This window comes from Pongo abelii, chromosome X (assembly GCF_028885655.2).
Source record: "Pongo abelii isolate AG06213 chromosome X, NHGRI_mPonAbe1-v2.0_pri, whole genome shotgun sequence".
In the NCBI taxonomy this organism is placed as follows: Eukaryota; Metazoa; Chordata; class Mammalia; order Primates; family Hominidae; genus Pongo; species Pongo abelii.
Window position 1 is genome coordinate 88,388,232 of NC_072008.2, and position 18,046 is coordinate 88,406,277.

The following is an 18,046-nucleotide window of genomic DNA, read 5'->3' on the forward strand; positions in this document are numbered from 1 at the left end:
TTCTTTGTGCCATCAGTTTATAAGTACTCTTTCCCTGCAACCTTGCCAGCATCTGCTATTTTTGACTTTTTAACAATAACCATTCTGACTGGTGTGAGATGATATTTCACCATGTTTTTTATTTGCATATCTCTAATTATTTGTAATGTTAAGCATTTTTTATAAGCTTGTTGACCACATGTATGTCTTCTTTTGAAAAGTGTCTGTTCCCATTATTTGTCCACTTTGTAATGTGGTTGGTTGTTTTTTGCATGTAAATTTGTTTAAGTTCCTTATAGATTCTTGATATTAGATATTTGTCAGATGCATGGTTTTCAAATATTTTCTCTCACTCTTAGGTTGCCTGTTTACTCTGTTGATAGTTTATTTTGTTGTGCAGAAGCTATTCCACCAGGTTGCTGGTGGAATTGGCCCAGGATGACAGCTGGAGAATGGAGTCAGTTTTATCGAAGTATGAAAACCGGATTACTACTTTCACTGAATACCTCGAAGAATATTTAGATACAGATGAGCTGGTATGGATCATAGAAAAGCAGCATCTTATTAAAACAGAAACATCTAAGCTGTTGTCTGATATAAGTGTTTGTCTATAGTTTACGTACAGAAGGAAATTTTCACCAATTTGGGGAATGGGCCTTTCATCAGATGCTGGTTGGGGATGTATGCTATGCTGTGGACAGATGATGCTGGCTCAAGCCCTTATATGTAGACACTTGGGAAAGAACTGGAACTGGGAGAAACAAAAAGAACAACAACAACAACAATAAAATACCAACGGATCCTACAGTGCTTCTTAGAGAGAAAAAATTGTGGCTACACTATCCATCAAGTGGCACAAATGGGTGTAGGAGAAGGGCAATCAATTGGAGAATGGTTTGGACCAAATACACTTGCACAGATGTTAACAAAAAACTCACTTTATTTGATGAATGGAATTCCTTGGCTCTTTATGTTTCAATGGATAACACAGTGGTCATTGAAGATATCAAAAAATGTGCTGTGTCCTTCCCTTGAGTGCTTACACAGACCGTGACAGGCCTCCCGATTCTCTGACTGCTTTAAACTAGAGTAAGGGCACCTCTACCTACTGCCTAGCCTGGATACCCCTGCTGCTTAATGTGCCCCTTTGCCTGGGCATAAACCAAAACAACCCTGTCTATGTTGATGCATTCAAAGAGTGTTTTAAGATGCCACAGTCTTTAAGGGCATTAGAAGAAAAACAAATAATGCCTATTGTTTCAAAGAATTCTTAGGTGATAAGCTCATCTTCTTGGACCCTCACACAACCCAGACCTTTGTCAACACTGAAGAGAATGAAATGGTTGATGATCAGACTTTCCATTGCCTGCAGTCCCCACAGAGAGTGAACATACTGAACCTAGATCCTTCAGTTGCATTGGGATTTTTCTGAAAATAAGAAAAAGACTTTAATAACTGGCATAGCCTTGTTCAGAAGGAAATTCTAAAGGAGCATTTAAAGATGTTTGAATCGATTCAGAAACATCCATTGCACTGGCCTCACCTTGTACTTCCAGCCAAGCCAGAAGTGACAACCACTGGGGCATAATTCATTGACTCTACTGAACAACTGGAGGAGTTTGATATGGAGGAAGATTTTGAGATTCTGAATGTGTAGAACCCCAGAATCTCAACTTGGAGGCCTGTCTTCCATCTGGAGCCATAAAAATATGAACTTCTTACATAAAACTTTTCTAGTCAGCAAGTTCCTGATATACCAATAGCATACAAATTCGATAGTATTCATGGCTGAGCCAATCACTGTTTCTCAGAAAAAAAAAAAAAAAAAAAAATGACAGTAACCCTTTCCCAGAAAGAAATAGAACAATCGTGGAGCATAGGAGCAGAGAGATGATGAGGAGTTGATTGCTTCCCAGCTTGTCTTACATGGCTACAGCAAGTCTTCAGCTTCTGTAATGAGGAGATGGACATCTGGAAAACAGGCAGCAGCTCTCAGCTTGCTTTAAGAACAAGCAGACAAGAGATGGTTAAGCTGTTCTTCTTCACCCTTTCAGGTGTGACCTCTTTTCGACTAAATACTAGCAATCTGTTCTCTTGCTCAAATAATAAAGTGACCAAATCAGGGAAGAAAAGGTTCTTGTTAAATTATTTGAATATGTAGTTTAAGTAATTATAATTTACATCAAAATGTTTGTCAAAGAATTGATGTCAAATATTCATTCTTGACCTCCTTCTTATTTGGGGGAATCTTACTATTTGATGGGTCAGTGCCCCCATTCTTACTGATACTTTTGTCAGATGTCACCTTGTCCTTAAATCAAATCATGGTCACTTAAATCAGGGGTCAGCAAACTTTTTCTTAAAGGACCGGACAGTAAATATTTTGGGCTTTGCTGGTAATGCGACCTCTGTTACATCTACTCAACTCTGCTGATGACATGCAAAAGCAACCATAGAAAATATGCACGCAAATGAGCTTGGCTGTAATCCAAGAAAAGTTTATTTACAAAAACAGGTGTGGTGCGGGGTTTGGCCTGCAGGCTATAGCTTGCCAATCAGTGACTTAAACTGTTGATTTTTGTTTGAGAAATTAAAAATAAATTGTGTTTGAATTATAAAAAAAGTTCCTCATTTTTTACATTAATTTTGTATCCTGAAACTTTCCTAAGTTTGTTTATCAGATCAAGGAACTTTTGGGTAAGTCACAAAGGGAAACATCTTTAATTCTAACCCAGGTACCCCTGGAAGTGTAATGGAAAAGTCTTCTGTTTCTACGTGTGAGAAATCCATTTTAAATGTATGTTATGTCCGTGTTAAGGTTAATATGATTTTATATTATTAGACCTAAGTGTAAAGTCTGTGTTGACTTTTTAAAATGTGACAATTCTTGGTGTCAAATATATATTGAGAAAAAAAGCATCTTTTAAAACCCAAAAAACAGAACTAGCAGAGTAATGCCTTATATGAACTACCATGTGAGAAATTGAGTCTTCTGGTATGAGTCATTTAATAGTGTTAAGGAGTCTAAGATAAAGTTTATAGGGGATGAGTAGAAAGATGACTTCCTCCTGGTAGAGGTAGCTAATAAAAAATTATTGTATTTTGGAGCTGGATTGTAGCTACTGCAATTACACAGGTCCTACCAAACCTGAAGATGAGATTAAAATGTCAGAATTTGAAGCCTGGATTTGGCAAGCATAGATGATTTTGAACTTTTTATCCTCTCTATATGTTTTACTATTTGGTGCTTTTCCCATAGTATTATGTAAACCTTAGTGAAATATGTCCAGCCCGGGCCAATAAAAACAAAAGAAGGATTAAATTCCTTCTTGGAAAAGTGGGGTAAAGGGTAGATAGCAGTTACCTAGGAAACAAATTGTTGATGGCAGCACTCAGAGTAGAGAGAGCATACCAGTGTAAAGGCAAAGTTAGGGAGGGCAGAAAATTTGGAGGTTTTCAATTTAGTCACCACTTTTCACTTCACTTGGAAATCCTTGCTACAAAAAGTAGCTTGGTAGGGTCTGTTTTCTACTGAAATAAGGAAGGCTGTATAAAATATCCTAGTTGTCACAGAAAAAAAAAAAAGATTTTTCCTATGCCTTAAAAATTGAATGAAGGTCAAGTTGCACATATCCAATAACACAGAAATTTCCAACCCCAGGTATAATACCTTTAAGAGATGCTATTTATGTGCATAAGAAGTAGCGTACAATACTATTCACTGCTGAACTGTTATAACAAAAAATTAGAAACGTTATAGTCATGTATAATAATATTCACTGTTACATGGTTATAAGAAAAAATTAGAAACATCATAAGTGTAAATCAACAGAGAAATGGTAAAATCTGGTATATTCATGCCACAGAATACTATAAGTCAGGTAAAATTACTGAAACAGACTGCTAAGATTCAAAATGAATAAAAGTATTATGAAACAAAATATTAAGAAATAAGAAAGATACAGAAGGATACAGTATTATGCTAACATATATACAAAGTTTTATTAAAAAATAATATTATTATGAATACGTACATAGCCAAAATAGAACTGGAATTTATAGCCAACAATTTCATAATAATGGGTATATTTTGGAGAAGAAAGAGGACAGATGGGATGTGGAAGAAGTACAGAATGTCTTCAAATTAATGGTAGTGCTTGATTTCTTAAAAGGAAATTCTGATCTAAATGTTAAAAAAATATATGTATATCTGTGCGTATATATGTAAAATATATATTGCATATTGTATTGTATTATAATTATTGTATTATATATAATATAATTATATATTATACTGTAACATATATTTTATTGTATTATATATTATATTATATATCATATAGTATTATATATTATAAATTATATATTATATTTATTATAAATCATATATTATATATCATATCATATATCATATATTATAACATAAGTAATATATTATATGTTATAATATTAGTAATATGCTATATGTTGTAATATAAGTAATATATGTTATAATGTAAGTAATATATGTTATAATATAAGTAATATATTATCCATTACACTATATGTAATATATTATCCGTTATACTATATGTAATATATTATCTGTTATACTATATGTAATATATTATCCATTATACTATATGTAATATATTATCCGTTATACTATATGTAATATATTATCCGTTATATTATATGTAATATATATTATATGTTTTATTATATGTAATATTTATTATATGTTATAATATATGTAATATATATTATATGTTATAATATATGTAATATATACTATACGTTATGTACTATATATAATATATTATTGTATATTATGTCTTATATATAATACATAATATATACTGGAATATATAATACATAATATATATTAGAATATATATAATACATAATGTATATTAGAATATATAATACATAATATATATTAGAATATATATAATACAGAATATGTATTCGAATATATATAATACAGAATATATATTAGAATATATATAATACAGAATATATATTCGAATATATATAATACAGAATATATATTCGAATGTATATAATACAGAATATATATTCGAATATATATAATACATAATATATATTAGAATATATATAATACATAATATATATTGGAATATATAATACATAATATATATTGGAATATATATAATACATAATATATATTGGAATATATATAATACATAATATATATTGGAATATATATAATACATAATATATATTGGAATATATATAATACATAATATATATTGGAATATATATAATACATAATATATATTAGAATATATAATACATAATATATATTCTAATGTATATAATACATAATATATATTCTAATAAATAATACATAATATATATTCTAATAGATAATATAATATATGATATAAATTATATTATCTTTTCTGATATATATCATATTATATATATTAATCTACGATACATATATTATATATTATAATGTATTATATATATTCTATTATATATTATAATGTATGATACATATTATATCATATATTCTAATGTAAGATATATATTATATCATATATTCTAATGTATGATATATATTATATCATATATTCTAATATATGATATATATTATAATATCTGATATATGTTATATTATATATATTATATTCTATTATATTTTATATATCATATGATATGGTATTATATTATGTATGTCATATTAAATTATATTATAAAATGTATATCATATTATGTTATATTATCTAATATATAATATATACAATATATATTATAAATAATATCATGCATATTATATAATATATAATATCATGCATATTATATAATATATAATATCATGCATATTATATAATATATAATATCATGTATATTATATAACATATAATATCATGTATATTATATAACATATAATATTATGTATATTATATAACATATAATATTATGTATATTGTATAATATATAATACTATGTATATTATATAGATTATAATATGTAATTATATTATGTAATAATATTATGTATTATGTAATACATAATAATATATGTTATGTATAATATATAATATATACACGTTATATATTATGTATTATATATAATATATACATATTATATATTATGTATTATATGTAATATATACATATTATATATTATGTATTATATGTAATATATACATATTATATATTATGTATTTTATGTAATCTATACAAATTATATATTATGTATTTTATATAATATATACATATTATATATTATGTATTATATATATAATATTTACATATTATATATTATGTATTATATATAATATTTACATATTATATATTATGTATTATATATATAATATTTACATATCATATATTATGTATTATATATAATGTACATATTATATATATTAAGTATAATATATAATGTACATATTATATATATTATATATAATATATATGATGTACATATTATATATTATGTCTAATATATAATGTACATATTATATATTATGTCTAATATATATAATGTACATATTATATATATTATGTCTAATATATATAATGTACATATTATATATATTATGTCTAATATATATAATGTACATATTATATATATTATGTCTAATATATATAATGTACATATTATATATTATGTCTAATATATGCACATTATATATAGAATATATATCCTATGTTATATAGTGTCGTATATATATTCTATATATAATGTACATATATTTTATATAGTATAATACGTACTATAGATTATATATAGTATATGTACATATACTATATATAATGTATATGTATATACGGTATATAGTACATATATACTATACATTAAATATGTATATATGTATGTCTATAGTATAATATATACTATGTTATATATAATGTATACGTAATATAGTATATTATATATAATATATAGTATATTATATATTGTATATTGTACATACATTCTATATAATATATAATCTGTTATATATAGTCTATATAATATATAATATGTTATATATAGTATATGTAATATATAAAATATATATATTATAGATTATATAACATAATATATGTAAGATATATAATGTGTATATATAATACATATTATATATTATGTATATTATCTGTAGTATATATTATACATATAATATATAGTATATTATATATACTGCATACGACATATATAGTATATAGGATATGTAGTATATATCATATATAATATATACCACTATATATACATTATATATATTACATATAATATATATTATATGTAATATATAATATATTTCGTATGTATTCTATATAATGTATAATACATTATATATTATATATAATATATATTATACGTTGTATATTATGCATATTATATAGTGTATATTACATATGTAATATATAGTATATATAGAATATATTATATATTATATAAATTAGATATTATATAATGTAAATTATATATTATATAGAATATGTATAATTATAACAATATATAATGTATAATACATATTATAGATTAGTTATAATGTGTATTATACATTATATATCATATGTTATATATTATATATCATATAATATTATATGTTATAGTATATTTTATATTATATAAGATTATACATTATAGTATATTATATCTTATATAATATTATATATTATAGTATATCATATATTATATAATATTATATATTATGTAGTATATTATATTGTATAGTATATATTATATTATTTATTACATATTATATTTTATTATATATAATATCATATTATATATTATGTATATTATCTTTTACATCATATATTATATCATATATTATACTATATTGTATATAATATGTATTTTATAATTATATATAATATATATTGATATATATATATTTATTAATATAAGTATGCTTTATATATAATTATCATATATTACTATATAAATATTATTGATATAATTATATTTACATACATATTATATAATTTTAATATATCAATATAAAGTATATACAATTATAATATATTCATATAATTGTAATTATAATAAATTAATATTAAAATTATCAGTATTATAATTATAAGAATATAATATTATATGTTAATATGTTATATTCATATTATATGAATTTGTTAATATTATGTATAATTATAACATATGAATATATAAATATATGCAATTGATTCATATATGAATATAATTACATTATAAATAAATATATGCAATATATTTATACATTAATATGATTACATAATTAATATATTAATATATGCAGTATATTAATACATAAATATTAATACGTAAATAAATACAAAATACATTAATAGATGAATATAAAAAAAATTCATGAATGTATTAATATAATTCTATTTATGTATTAATATAATTATATTTATATATGAATATAATTACATTAATATATATTAGCATAATTATATTTATATATTAATATAATTACATAATCAAGATATAAATAGAATTATATAATCAACATATATTTCTATAATTACATAATTAATATATATTAATATAATTATATAATTAATGTATATTTATATAATCATATAATTAATACATTCTATATAATTATATAATTAATACATATTAATATAATTAATATAATTATATAATTAATGCATATTTATAGAATTATATAATTAATGCATATTCATAGACTTATATAATTAATGTATATTTATATAATTATATAATTAATATATAAATATAATTATATAATGTATATTCATGTAATTATATAATTAATATATATTAATATAATTATATAATTAATGTATATTTATGTAATCATATAATTAACATATATTAATATAATTATATAATTAATGTACATTAATATATTTATATATTATACATTATATCATATATTACATAATATATAATGTATATTCTATATTATATATATTATATTCCTAAGGCAGGGAAGGTCATGCTGCTTTCCAAGATATTACTAAATTATAAGTTATGTAGAAAAATTTAAGGGATGACATCCTATTTTCCTACTTCAATGTCTCTTTTTTCTTTCCCTTGACTGATTTCTCTGGCCAGGATTTCCAATATTATGTTGACTATGAGTGGTGACAGACAGCATCCTTGTTTTTTGCTGGCTTTCAAGGGAAAAGCTTCCCACTTTTGCCCATTCAGTATGATGATGGCTGTGCGTTTGTCATAGCTGGCTCTTAATATTTTGAGGTATGTTTCTTCAATACCTAGTTTGCTGAGTTTTTAACATGAAGGGATGTTGAATGTTATTGAAAGCCTCTTCTGCATCTATTGAAATGATCCTTTGAGAAGTGATTTCTGTCGTTAGTTCCATTTACTTAACGAATCACATTTATTGATTTGCATATGTTGAACCAACCTGGCATACTAGGACTAAAGCCTACTTCATTGTGGTGGGTTAGCTTTTTCATGTGCTATTAATTCAGTTTGCTAATATTCTGTTGAACATTTTTGTTTCATTATCTATCTCTGTTTGCAGATAACATGATTCTATACCTAGAAAACTTCACAGTCTTGGCCCAAAAGCTCATTAAACTGATAAGCAACTTCTGCAAAGTTTCAGGATACAAAATCAACATACCAAATTAGAAGCATTTCTATACACCAAAAACAGCCAACCTAAGAGCCAAATCAGGAATGGAATTTCATTCACAATTGCCAGTAAAAGAATAAAATACCTATTAATAAAGCCAACCAGGGAGGTGAAAGATACATAAAATGATAATTAGAAAACATTGCTCAAATAAATCAGAGATGACACAAATAAATGGAAAGTATTCCACGCTCGTGGATAACAAGAATCAATATAATTGAAATGGCCATACTGTCTAAAGCAATTCACAAATTCACCACTATTCCTATCAAACTACCAATGGCATTCTTCACAGACTAGAAAAATATTATTTTAAATCGATATAGAAACAAAAAAGAGCCCGAATAGGCACGGCAATCCTAAGCAAATAGAACAAAGCAGGACGCATCACCCTACCCAACTTGAAACAAAACTATAGGGCTACTATAAACAAAACAGCACAGTCTTGGCACGAAAACAGATTTATAGACCAATGGAACAGAGAACCCAGAAATAAAGCCACACATCTACAACCTTCTGATCTTCAAAAAAGATGATAAAAACAGGCAATGGAGGAAGAACTCCTTATTTAATAAATGGTGCTGGAATAACTGGATAGTCATATGCAGAAGATTGAGACTGGGCCCCTTTTTTATACCATATACAAAAGCCACCTCTAGATGGATATCTAGATGGATATAAGTTTTAAATGTAAAACCCAAAACTATGAATACCCTGGAAGACAACCTAGGCAATGCCGTTTTGCACACAGGAACTGGCAAAGATTTCATGATGAAGACACCAAAAGTAATTGTAACAGAAACAAAAATTGACGATGAGGATCCAATTAAACTAAAGAACTTCTACACAGCAAAACAACAACAACAACAGCAACAAAAACTGTCATCAGAGTAAGCAGAAAACTTACAGAATGGAAAAAATATTGCAAACTATGCATCTGACAAAGGCCTAATATCCAACATCTTTAAGAAACTTAAATTTATAAAGAAAAAAAATCCATTAAAAAGTGAGCAAAGAACATGAACAGACACTTAGTGAAAGAAGACATACATGCAGCCAACAAGCATATAAAATGTTCAATATCACTGAAAACTAGAGAAATGCAAATCAAAACCACAATGACATATTATCTCACACCAGTAAGAATTGCTATTACTCAAAAGTAAAAAAGTTACATATGCTGGTGAGATTGCCAAGAAAGAGAACACTTAGACACTGTTATGGGAAGTGCAAATTAGTTCAACAATTGTGGAAAGCAGTGTGGCAATTTCTCAGAGGTAAAAACAGAAGTACCATTCAACCCAGCTGTCCCATTACTACATATATACCCAAGAGAATATAAATCATTCTATCATAAAGACATATGCATGCATATGTTCATCACAACACTATCCTCAATAACAAAGACATGGAGTCAACCTAAATACCTATCAATGGAAGACCGGATTAAAAAAAAGTGGTACATATACACCATCGAATACTATGCAGCCATAAAACATAATGAGATAATTTCTTTTGCAGGAACACAGAGGAAACTATAGGTCATTTCCCTTAGCAAACTAACACAGAAACAGAAACCCAAATACTGCGTGTTCTCCCTTGTAAGTGGGAGCTAAATGATGAGAATACATGGACACAAAGAGGGAAACAACAGACACTGAGGTCTAACTGAGGGTGCAGCATGTAAAGAGGGAGAAAAGCAGAAAAAGTAACTACTGGGTAATAGGCTTAGTGCCTGGGTGATATAATAATCTGTATATCGAACCCCCATCACATGAATTTACCTATGTAACAAACCTTCACATGTACTTTTGAACCTAAAATAAAAGTTTAAAAAAGGATGTGGGGGATGAAGGCAGAAAGATTGAGTCTAGGGTGGGAAATAAAATCAGGAAACCCTTTTATTTTGTCAAAAATGAATTTAATATTTTATCCATATCCATATATGCAGATTTCTCAAAATTCTATATTCAAAGGTCATTATCTTATCCAAGAAAAATGTACTCATCTTTTAGATGCTTTTACATTTAAGTTCTGAATGCAAAGACATAATTGCACACACAAATGCACCTATGCATAGTTCAGACAAAAGTTTGCTACTCTCAATCATAATATTGGTGCATTAAAATTTAGTTATCCTTTCCTAGAGAATAAAGCCATTTGACAATATTTAGGCACCAGTCATCTGAAAGATCAGTGGGTTTCATTAAAAAAGTTAATAGCAAACTATTGCAAGGACAAAAAACCAAACACCACATGTTCTCACTCATAGCTGGGAACTGAACAATGAGAACACTTGGACACAGGAAGGGGAACATCACACACCAGGGCCTGTTTTGTGGTGGGGGGAGGGGGGAGGGATAGCATTAGGAGATATACCTAATGCTAAATGACGAGTTAATGGGTGCAGCACACAAACATGGCACATGTATACATATGTAACAAACCTGCACGTTGTGCACATGTACCCTAAAACTTAAAGTATATATATAAAAAGAAGTTAATCTAACAAATATTGCCTTAGGCCTTAATTTTCAAAAGCCCTGCTTTAACTTGTCAGACAAAGTGTACTACTTTATGTTCCCTCTAGAATCTCTATTCTTAGACACTCAGGGGGAAAAAAAAAATACTCTTGCTGCAACCACAGCCAGTAATTGCCAGTTTGAAACTGAGGTCAAAAGACATTATTATCCTTTAAAATAGACAAAAATTAAAACAAGTATAATTAGAAGCCCAGTGATGAACAGTCACAGTGACAGAGTGACATCAATCCAGTTGTTTCCACTGACCAACACATTTTTGTGGAAAAGATAGAAAACATATTTATACAGGAAAAAAAAAGACAGATTCAAGAATATATGCCAGTTACTTTGAAATAGCTTGAGCAATTAGTCAGCAAATATCTAGCCAGAAAAATTTTACTCCACTGCCCAACACTTGTATACATTGGGAGACCCTTCTATGTTCTATAACCTTAACTATTCTGTTTTTGATACTTGTTTATAAGTCAGTCTTCTTGTCCACTTGAAGAAAAACATACAAAATAGAAAGAAAAAAGGAAAGAGACAGAAAGAAAGAAAAAGAAAGAAAGAGAAAGAAAAAGAAAGAAAGAGAAAGAAAAGGAAAGGAAGGAAGGAAAAGAAAAAGAAAGACAGAGAAAGAAAAGGAAAGGAAGGAAAGAAGAAAAAGAAAAGAAAGAAAGAAAAAGAGAAAGAAAAGAAAAAGAAAGGAAAGAAAGAAAGAAAAAGGGAAAGAAAGAAAGAAAAACAGGAGAGAGAGATGTGGAGAGGGAGAGAGAGTGAAGGGGAGAGAGAGTGAGGGGGGAGAGAGCGAGAGTGTGTGTGTGTGTGAGAGAGAGAAAGAGAGAGAGTGAGAAATTTTCAGTCTCCTGAGGAAAGTAAGTTAATTTTTTAAAGGAATTTTTTGTTTGTAATTGTCAATCTGAGTCCCCAGTACTTTGCAAAAGAAATTCATAGAAAAATATGTTTGTTAACTGATTAGATGAGTGAACCTACTAGGTACAATTAGTTCCGGGTACTAATGGAACAGGACACAAATCTAAAATGTAAACAGCTTCAGAATCATCTCAAAGAATGTGGCAAGGGATGAGCCATGAAAATCAAAACAGACAAATGCAATAAGTGAAAATATTTATTTTAAAAATCCATAGAAATTTTAGAAGTCTTCAGAGTTTTTGTTCTTTTTTTTTTTTTGGTGGTAGTGGAAGAGCATAGTGAGAAATAATAGAAAATACATTTAACATGCAGGCAGAGACTTTTTAAGTGGTCTATGAGTTGAGATTTGCAGATGAGAAAGCTATGGGAAAGAGGATGCAGGCTGAGGAATGCCATTCCATAAAACAGCAAGAGCTACCATATGCTGTATCCAGTAGTTCTAAGACATGTTGAAAAAAATATCAGTAGGGTAGTCAAGAATCATACTATTTGTTTTGGAGTATCATACTATTTGTTTGGAGTATCATACTATTTGTTTTGGAGTATCATACTATTTGTTTGGAGAATCATACTATTTGTTTTGGAGTATCTTAATGGCAGTAGATGCAATGGCTTTGTTGCAAAATGTTAGGACAACATGAACTGAGCTATATATTTTGGTTCTGCCAAATCACATATTGACATCTGATCTTTGAAATATTGTCTTATTTATATAAGCCTTAGTATTCTTATCTCTAAAACATGTGTTGCAAAAATATCTACAGGTTTTTGTTCTGGATAAGAAAAACTGAACACACCTCATCTTCTCTTCCTATTCAACATAGCTGTAGAAACTGCACAGAATGCATGTAACAGCTATTTGAGAACACTGACAAGTAAACAGTAGTAAATTAAATTAAAAAAAAGAATACAAGAAACCATCAAACTATCATTAGTTTGCCTGTTTTAAAATTGTGTTATCCTGTAGCCAAGAGCCAACATAACTTAAAACCTGGAAGTAAGAGTTTGCAGCAAAAGAGAGATCCAGAACTAACAATCTATTTCTGGGTCAAGGAATGTAGAATGTGATCCTAATTCTCACTAAAAAATGAAATAAATTTATTGACATTTTTCTTTTCTAAATTTGATTCCTCCTTCCTACTAAATCACGTAGTGGTCAGAGAAAGAGCAATAGGAGCCGACAGAAGTCTAAAAGACTGAGAGAAGTAGATTTTTCTTTCTTATCAGAGTGTTTGTAGACCCAAAACTGTTGGTAAAGCCATGTTTCCTTTTTTGCTGTCTGTCTTTTTATAGCTTGCCTTCATGTGTGAGAACAGACACATGAATTGCACAAGGTAAATAAATCCTCAGGTCTCTGACTGAGAATTAAAATGGGAAGGCTCAAGAAACAATACAGTACTGGCTAGATTACAGAGAGAATGAAATTCTGGAAACCAACTATACAAAGATTTTAATAAATTCCTAGGCTCATCCCAGAGTCGTGCATGCTTATATTTGACCCTATTTGGCATAGCAGAGGCAATAAGATCATAGAAATACAGGCAGATTTTGTCCAGTTATTCAGACTGGAAAGTAAGGCAAACATATATGAGGAACTTCTAAATAACAATGCAAATAATTTAAGAATGGAACTAATGTTGAAACTATTACCCACAGACTTGGAGGCCTGTACCCAAAGTTCCACTGCATGTTAAAACAGAAATAAAATAAAAATAAAGTGTCTAATGACATAATATTCACACTTTCCAGAATACAATACAAAATTACTATATATAATAAGAATGAGATAAATGACTATTAATAGAAAAAAAGAATCTTCAGACACCAACACTGCAAGGCAAAAATCTTAGAAGTTCCTGACAAAGACTTTAAAGCAACTATCATTAAAAATTTGCACAAAAAGGCCGGGTGCGGTGGCTCATGCCTGTAATCCCAGCACTTTGGGAGGCCAAGGAGGGTGGATCACGAGGTCAGGAGATCGAGACCATCCTGGCTAACAAGGTGAAACTCTGTCTTTACTAAAAATACAAAAAAATTAGCCAGGCGTGGTGGCGGGCACCTGTAGTCCCAGCTACTCGGGAGGCTGAGGCAGGAGAATGGCATGAACTGGGGAGGCAGAGCTTGCAGTGAGCCGAGATCACGCCACTGCACTCTAGCCTGGGTGACAGAGCAAGACTCCATCTCAAAAAAAAAAAAAAAAAAAATTTGCACAAAAACTAAGAGCAAACACTCTTACAAAAGATAAAATAAATTAGAAAATCTCAAGTCAGAATTAGAAAATATAAAGCAGAACTAAATGGAAATTTTTGAAGTAAAAAATACAATAGACAAAATCTAAAACTCACTTGCAGATGTAACAAAATGGTGCATTAAAAAAGAACTGAAGTTCTGCCTCTCTATAAAATCAATAAAAAATTGGGAAAATTTAGAATTAATTTTTTTTCAAATTTTAAAATTAACCATAGATTATCAGAAAAAAAAGAAGTAGCTTTTTTTAAAAAAAAAATGGCTGAATTCCACTAAGAACAGTGAACTATTTGGAATTTTAATTTATGATAGTTCCATCTTCTTTTCTTTAGTGTATCAATATCCTTGGAAATAATAGCCTGAATTTCCAGTATGGAAGGTTGTGGAATAGATTTTATTCACAGTTAAAAAAAAAATTGAACCATCTGGTATCCTCCTAGAAGACAGACTCAAAAAGTTTGTCTTTATTTTACAAAACTTAAATTTACCAGTGATAAAGATGCAATCTGTGATAGGTGAGATTTTTCAAAATATTTACAGGCAATTGTTTTCGGAAGTGCTGCCTGAGGTAATAAATGACAGTTGAGGAAAACAAACAATAGAGTTAACTAAAATGCTTAAGAGGAAAGGTGAAAAAAAAATGAGGTAACCACAATGGCTTTGGAAAGCTGATATATTCTTGGGAATGTACAATTCCATCTGCCTGCTCAGGGCTGCACACAATCTTAGAAAAGACATGAGGATCCTCAAAGATATAAGTGTGATTGACCTTAGCTCTACACAACATGTTGAGAAGACTAAGGCATAATAGTAAACTTCCTGAGTATGAAAGTCATACCCAATATGCAAACAGATCTCTGGCAAAAAAAAATGATAATAATTAGTTGCAGAAATTTAAAGAAATATTTATCAAGTTATTTGCTGACCACTAAGCTAATGGAACAGAGACTTTAATGTCCACATATGGCAAATTATACATAGTTCACATAAGTTTAGACTGCTTTGCCACTTCCCACCTGTTAGATTTGAAACAGCCTCATTGTCTGGGGTGATACCCGATGTTCATTGTCTCACAGCATGGAGAACAAGGATGCAGACACAGAAAGGGCGATGTTGAGAGTGGAAGTCGAATAGTTGAAGGAAAGAAAATAGCTCTCCTACAGAGAGGGGTCCTGAAAAAATGGCTTACCAGTCCTCATAGAAATGCAGGGGGGGTTATAGATAAGTGGTGGGGAGGTGGTGTATGATGTAGATAGCTCAAAAACAAAAAAGTGGTTAGACCAGGTGTGCCATTTGCATAGGGCATGAATTTCTGGTAGCCCCCAACCTAATCTTTCATAATGCAGGCTGGGTCTCTTCTTGAGCTGTGCCATGTTGCCCATTTCTTTGTTCCTATACACGTTGTAACAAAAAAAGGGAATATGAAGCCTCCATGCCCGGACATGCCTGGTCCCCAGATAGCCTTTTTCTATTGGTGCAGCTACCAGCATTCCCCCATGCAAGGTTCTAGCTTCCTTATTTATGTTTGCAGCTCATTTTTTCAGGCTGCTTTTTGTTAGAAAAAAAATGATTTTGGCAGATGCTTTTTTTGGCAGGGAAATTCTGCAAAGGACTCTTTTACCCTCACTATCTGCCTACGTAATTTCTTTCTACCTCCTGTATTATCTCCCCCATCAAGAGTGGAAACCCTAACTGCTCTTGGGGGTGGGGGGCTGGATGATGACTTCTTATGACTACTTTCTGCTGGAGAGGGTGTCGTGTGAGGAGCAGCATCTAGGGCTCCTCCTGGGGTCAATATAAGGGTCCTCAGAAGAAAGACATGTCCATGCTTGGTTCCATCTGCAGCACCATTTGGAGCTTAATAGCTTCTAGGCAAGAAGAGATCAATTTTACAAGGTTTAGAATACAGGTTTCGAATATGAGTGTTAAGATTACCACTATTAGTGGGGGTACCATAGGCTATAACCATGACAATAGAGTTTGATAGCCGTTCTGATGGATTGTAATACTGGTTTTTTCCACGAGATGTCGCTCTACTTTACCAAAAATGTTAATATAAAAGCAACATTTGTTTCTTTGAGAAAAACATATATTCCCCTGTGACTTCCTGTTAGAAGATAATTTTAGGTCTGGGCCATCTTTTATAACTTCCAATATGCTTGGGAGAAATACGTTATTGGGTGGCTAGAGTAACTTTAGTGTTAACTTTGGCTATGTAATTCCTGTAATTATTAATCCTGTTATAAAGATGATAATTAGGCTATTAGAGCAATTAGAATTTTCTATTTAGAATTCCACATTGCAGGTGCCTCGCCCTACTATAAATAGTATGGTGAGTATAACAATTCACACATGGATGGTGTAGTAAATAACTTCCATCTAAAATTTTACTCACCAAGATATAGAATTTTCCTTTGGGGGTTTAGGAAGTTACAAATATAATCTCATAGATAATCAAAATGTCCCTGAAAATATGCATGAAAAAAGTTGTAATACCTGGCAGCAAATTTTGTGAGGCAAGGTAGAGATAACTGAAAGTATCTGGTAATGTAGGGGTGATACTGACTAAGATGAGTAGCTCTCACTCATTTACTTATCTTTTATGATTTTCAGCTTAAGATCCCCTCTTTTTACATTGATATCCAGGATGTTCCTTTGGGCCATCCGGGGCTGCTCTCTCAGCTTTCAAGGCTTTGACTGGCGTGTGATGTATCCAGGAGTTGATTCCTCTAACTTTTACTACTGAAGGGGTTGAAAGAACAGTGTCAGGCCCTTCCCAGCTTAGGCTTAGGGAGGGAGAGGGAGAGGG

The 18,046-nt window shown here is 29.4% G+C and overlaps 1 pseudogene; it reads left to right on the forward strand.

The window, feature by feature from the left end:
* Positions 1-431: 431 nt before the first annotated feature.
* Positions 432-1,636, forward strand: LOC100437638 (cysteine protease ATG4A-like; annotated as a pseudogene).
* The last annotated feature ends 16,410 nt before the right edge of the window (positions 1,637-18,046 follow it).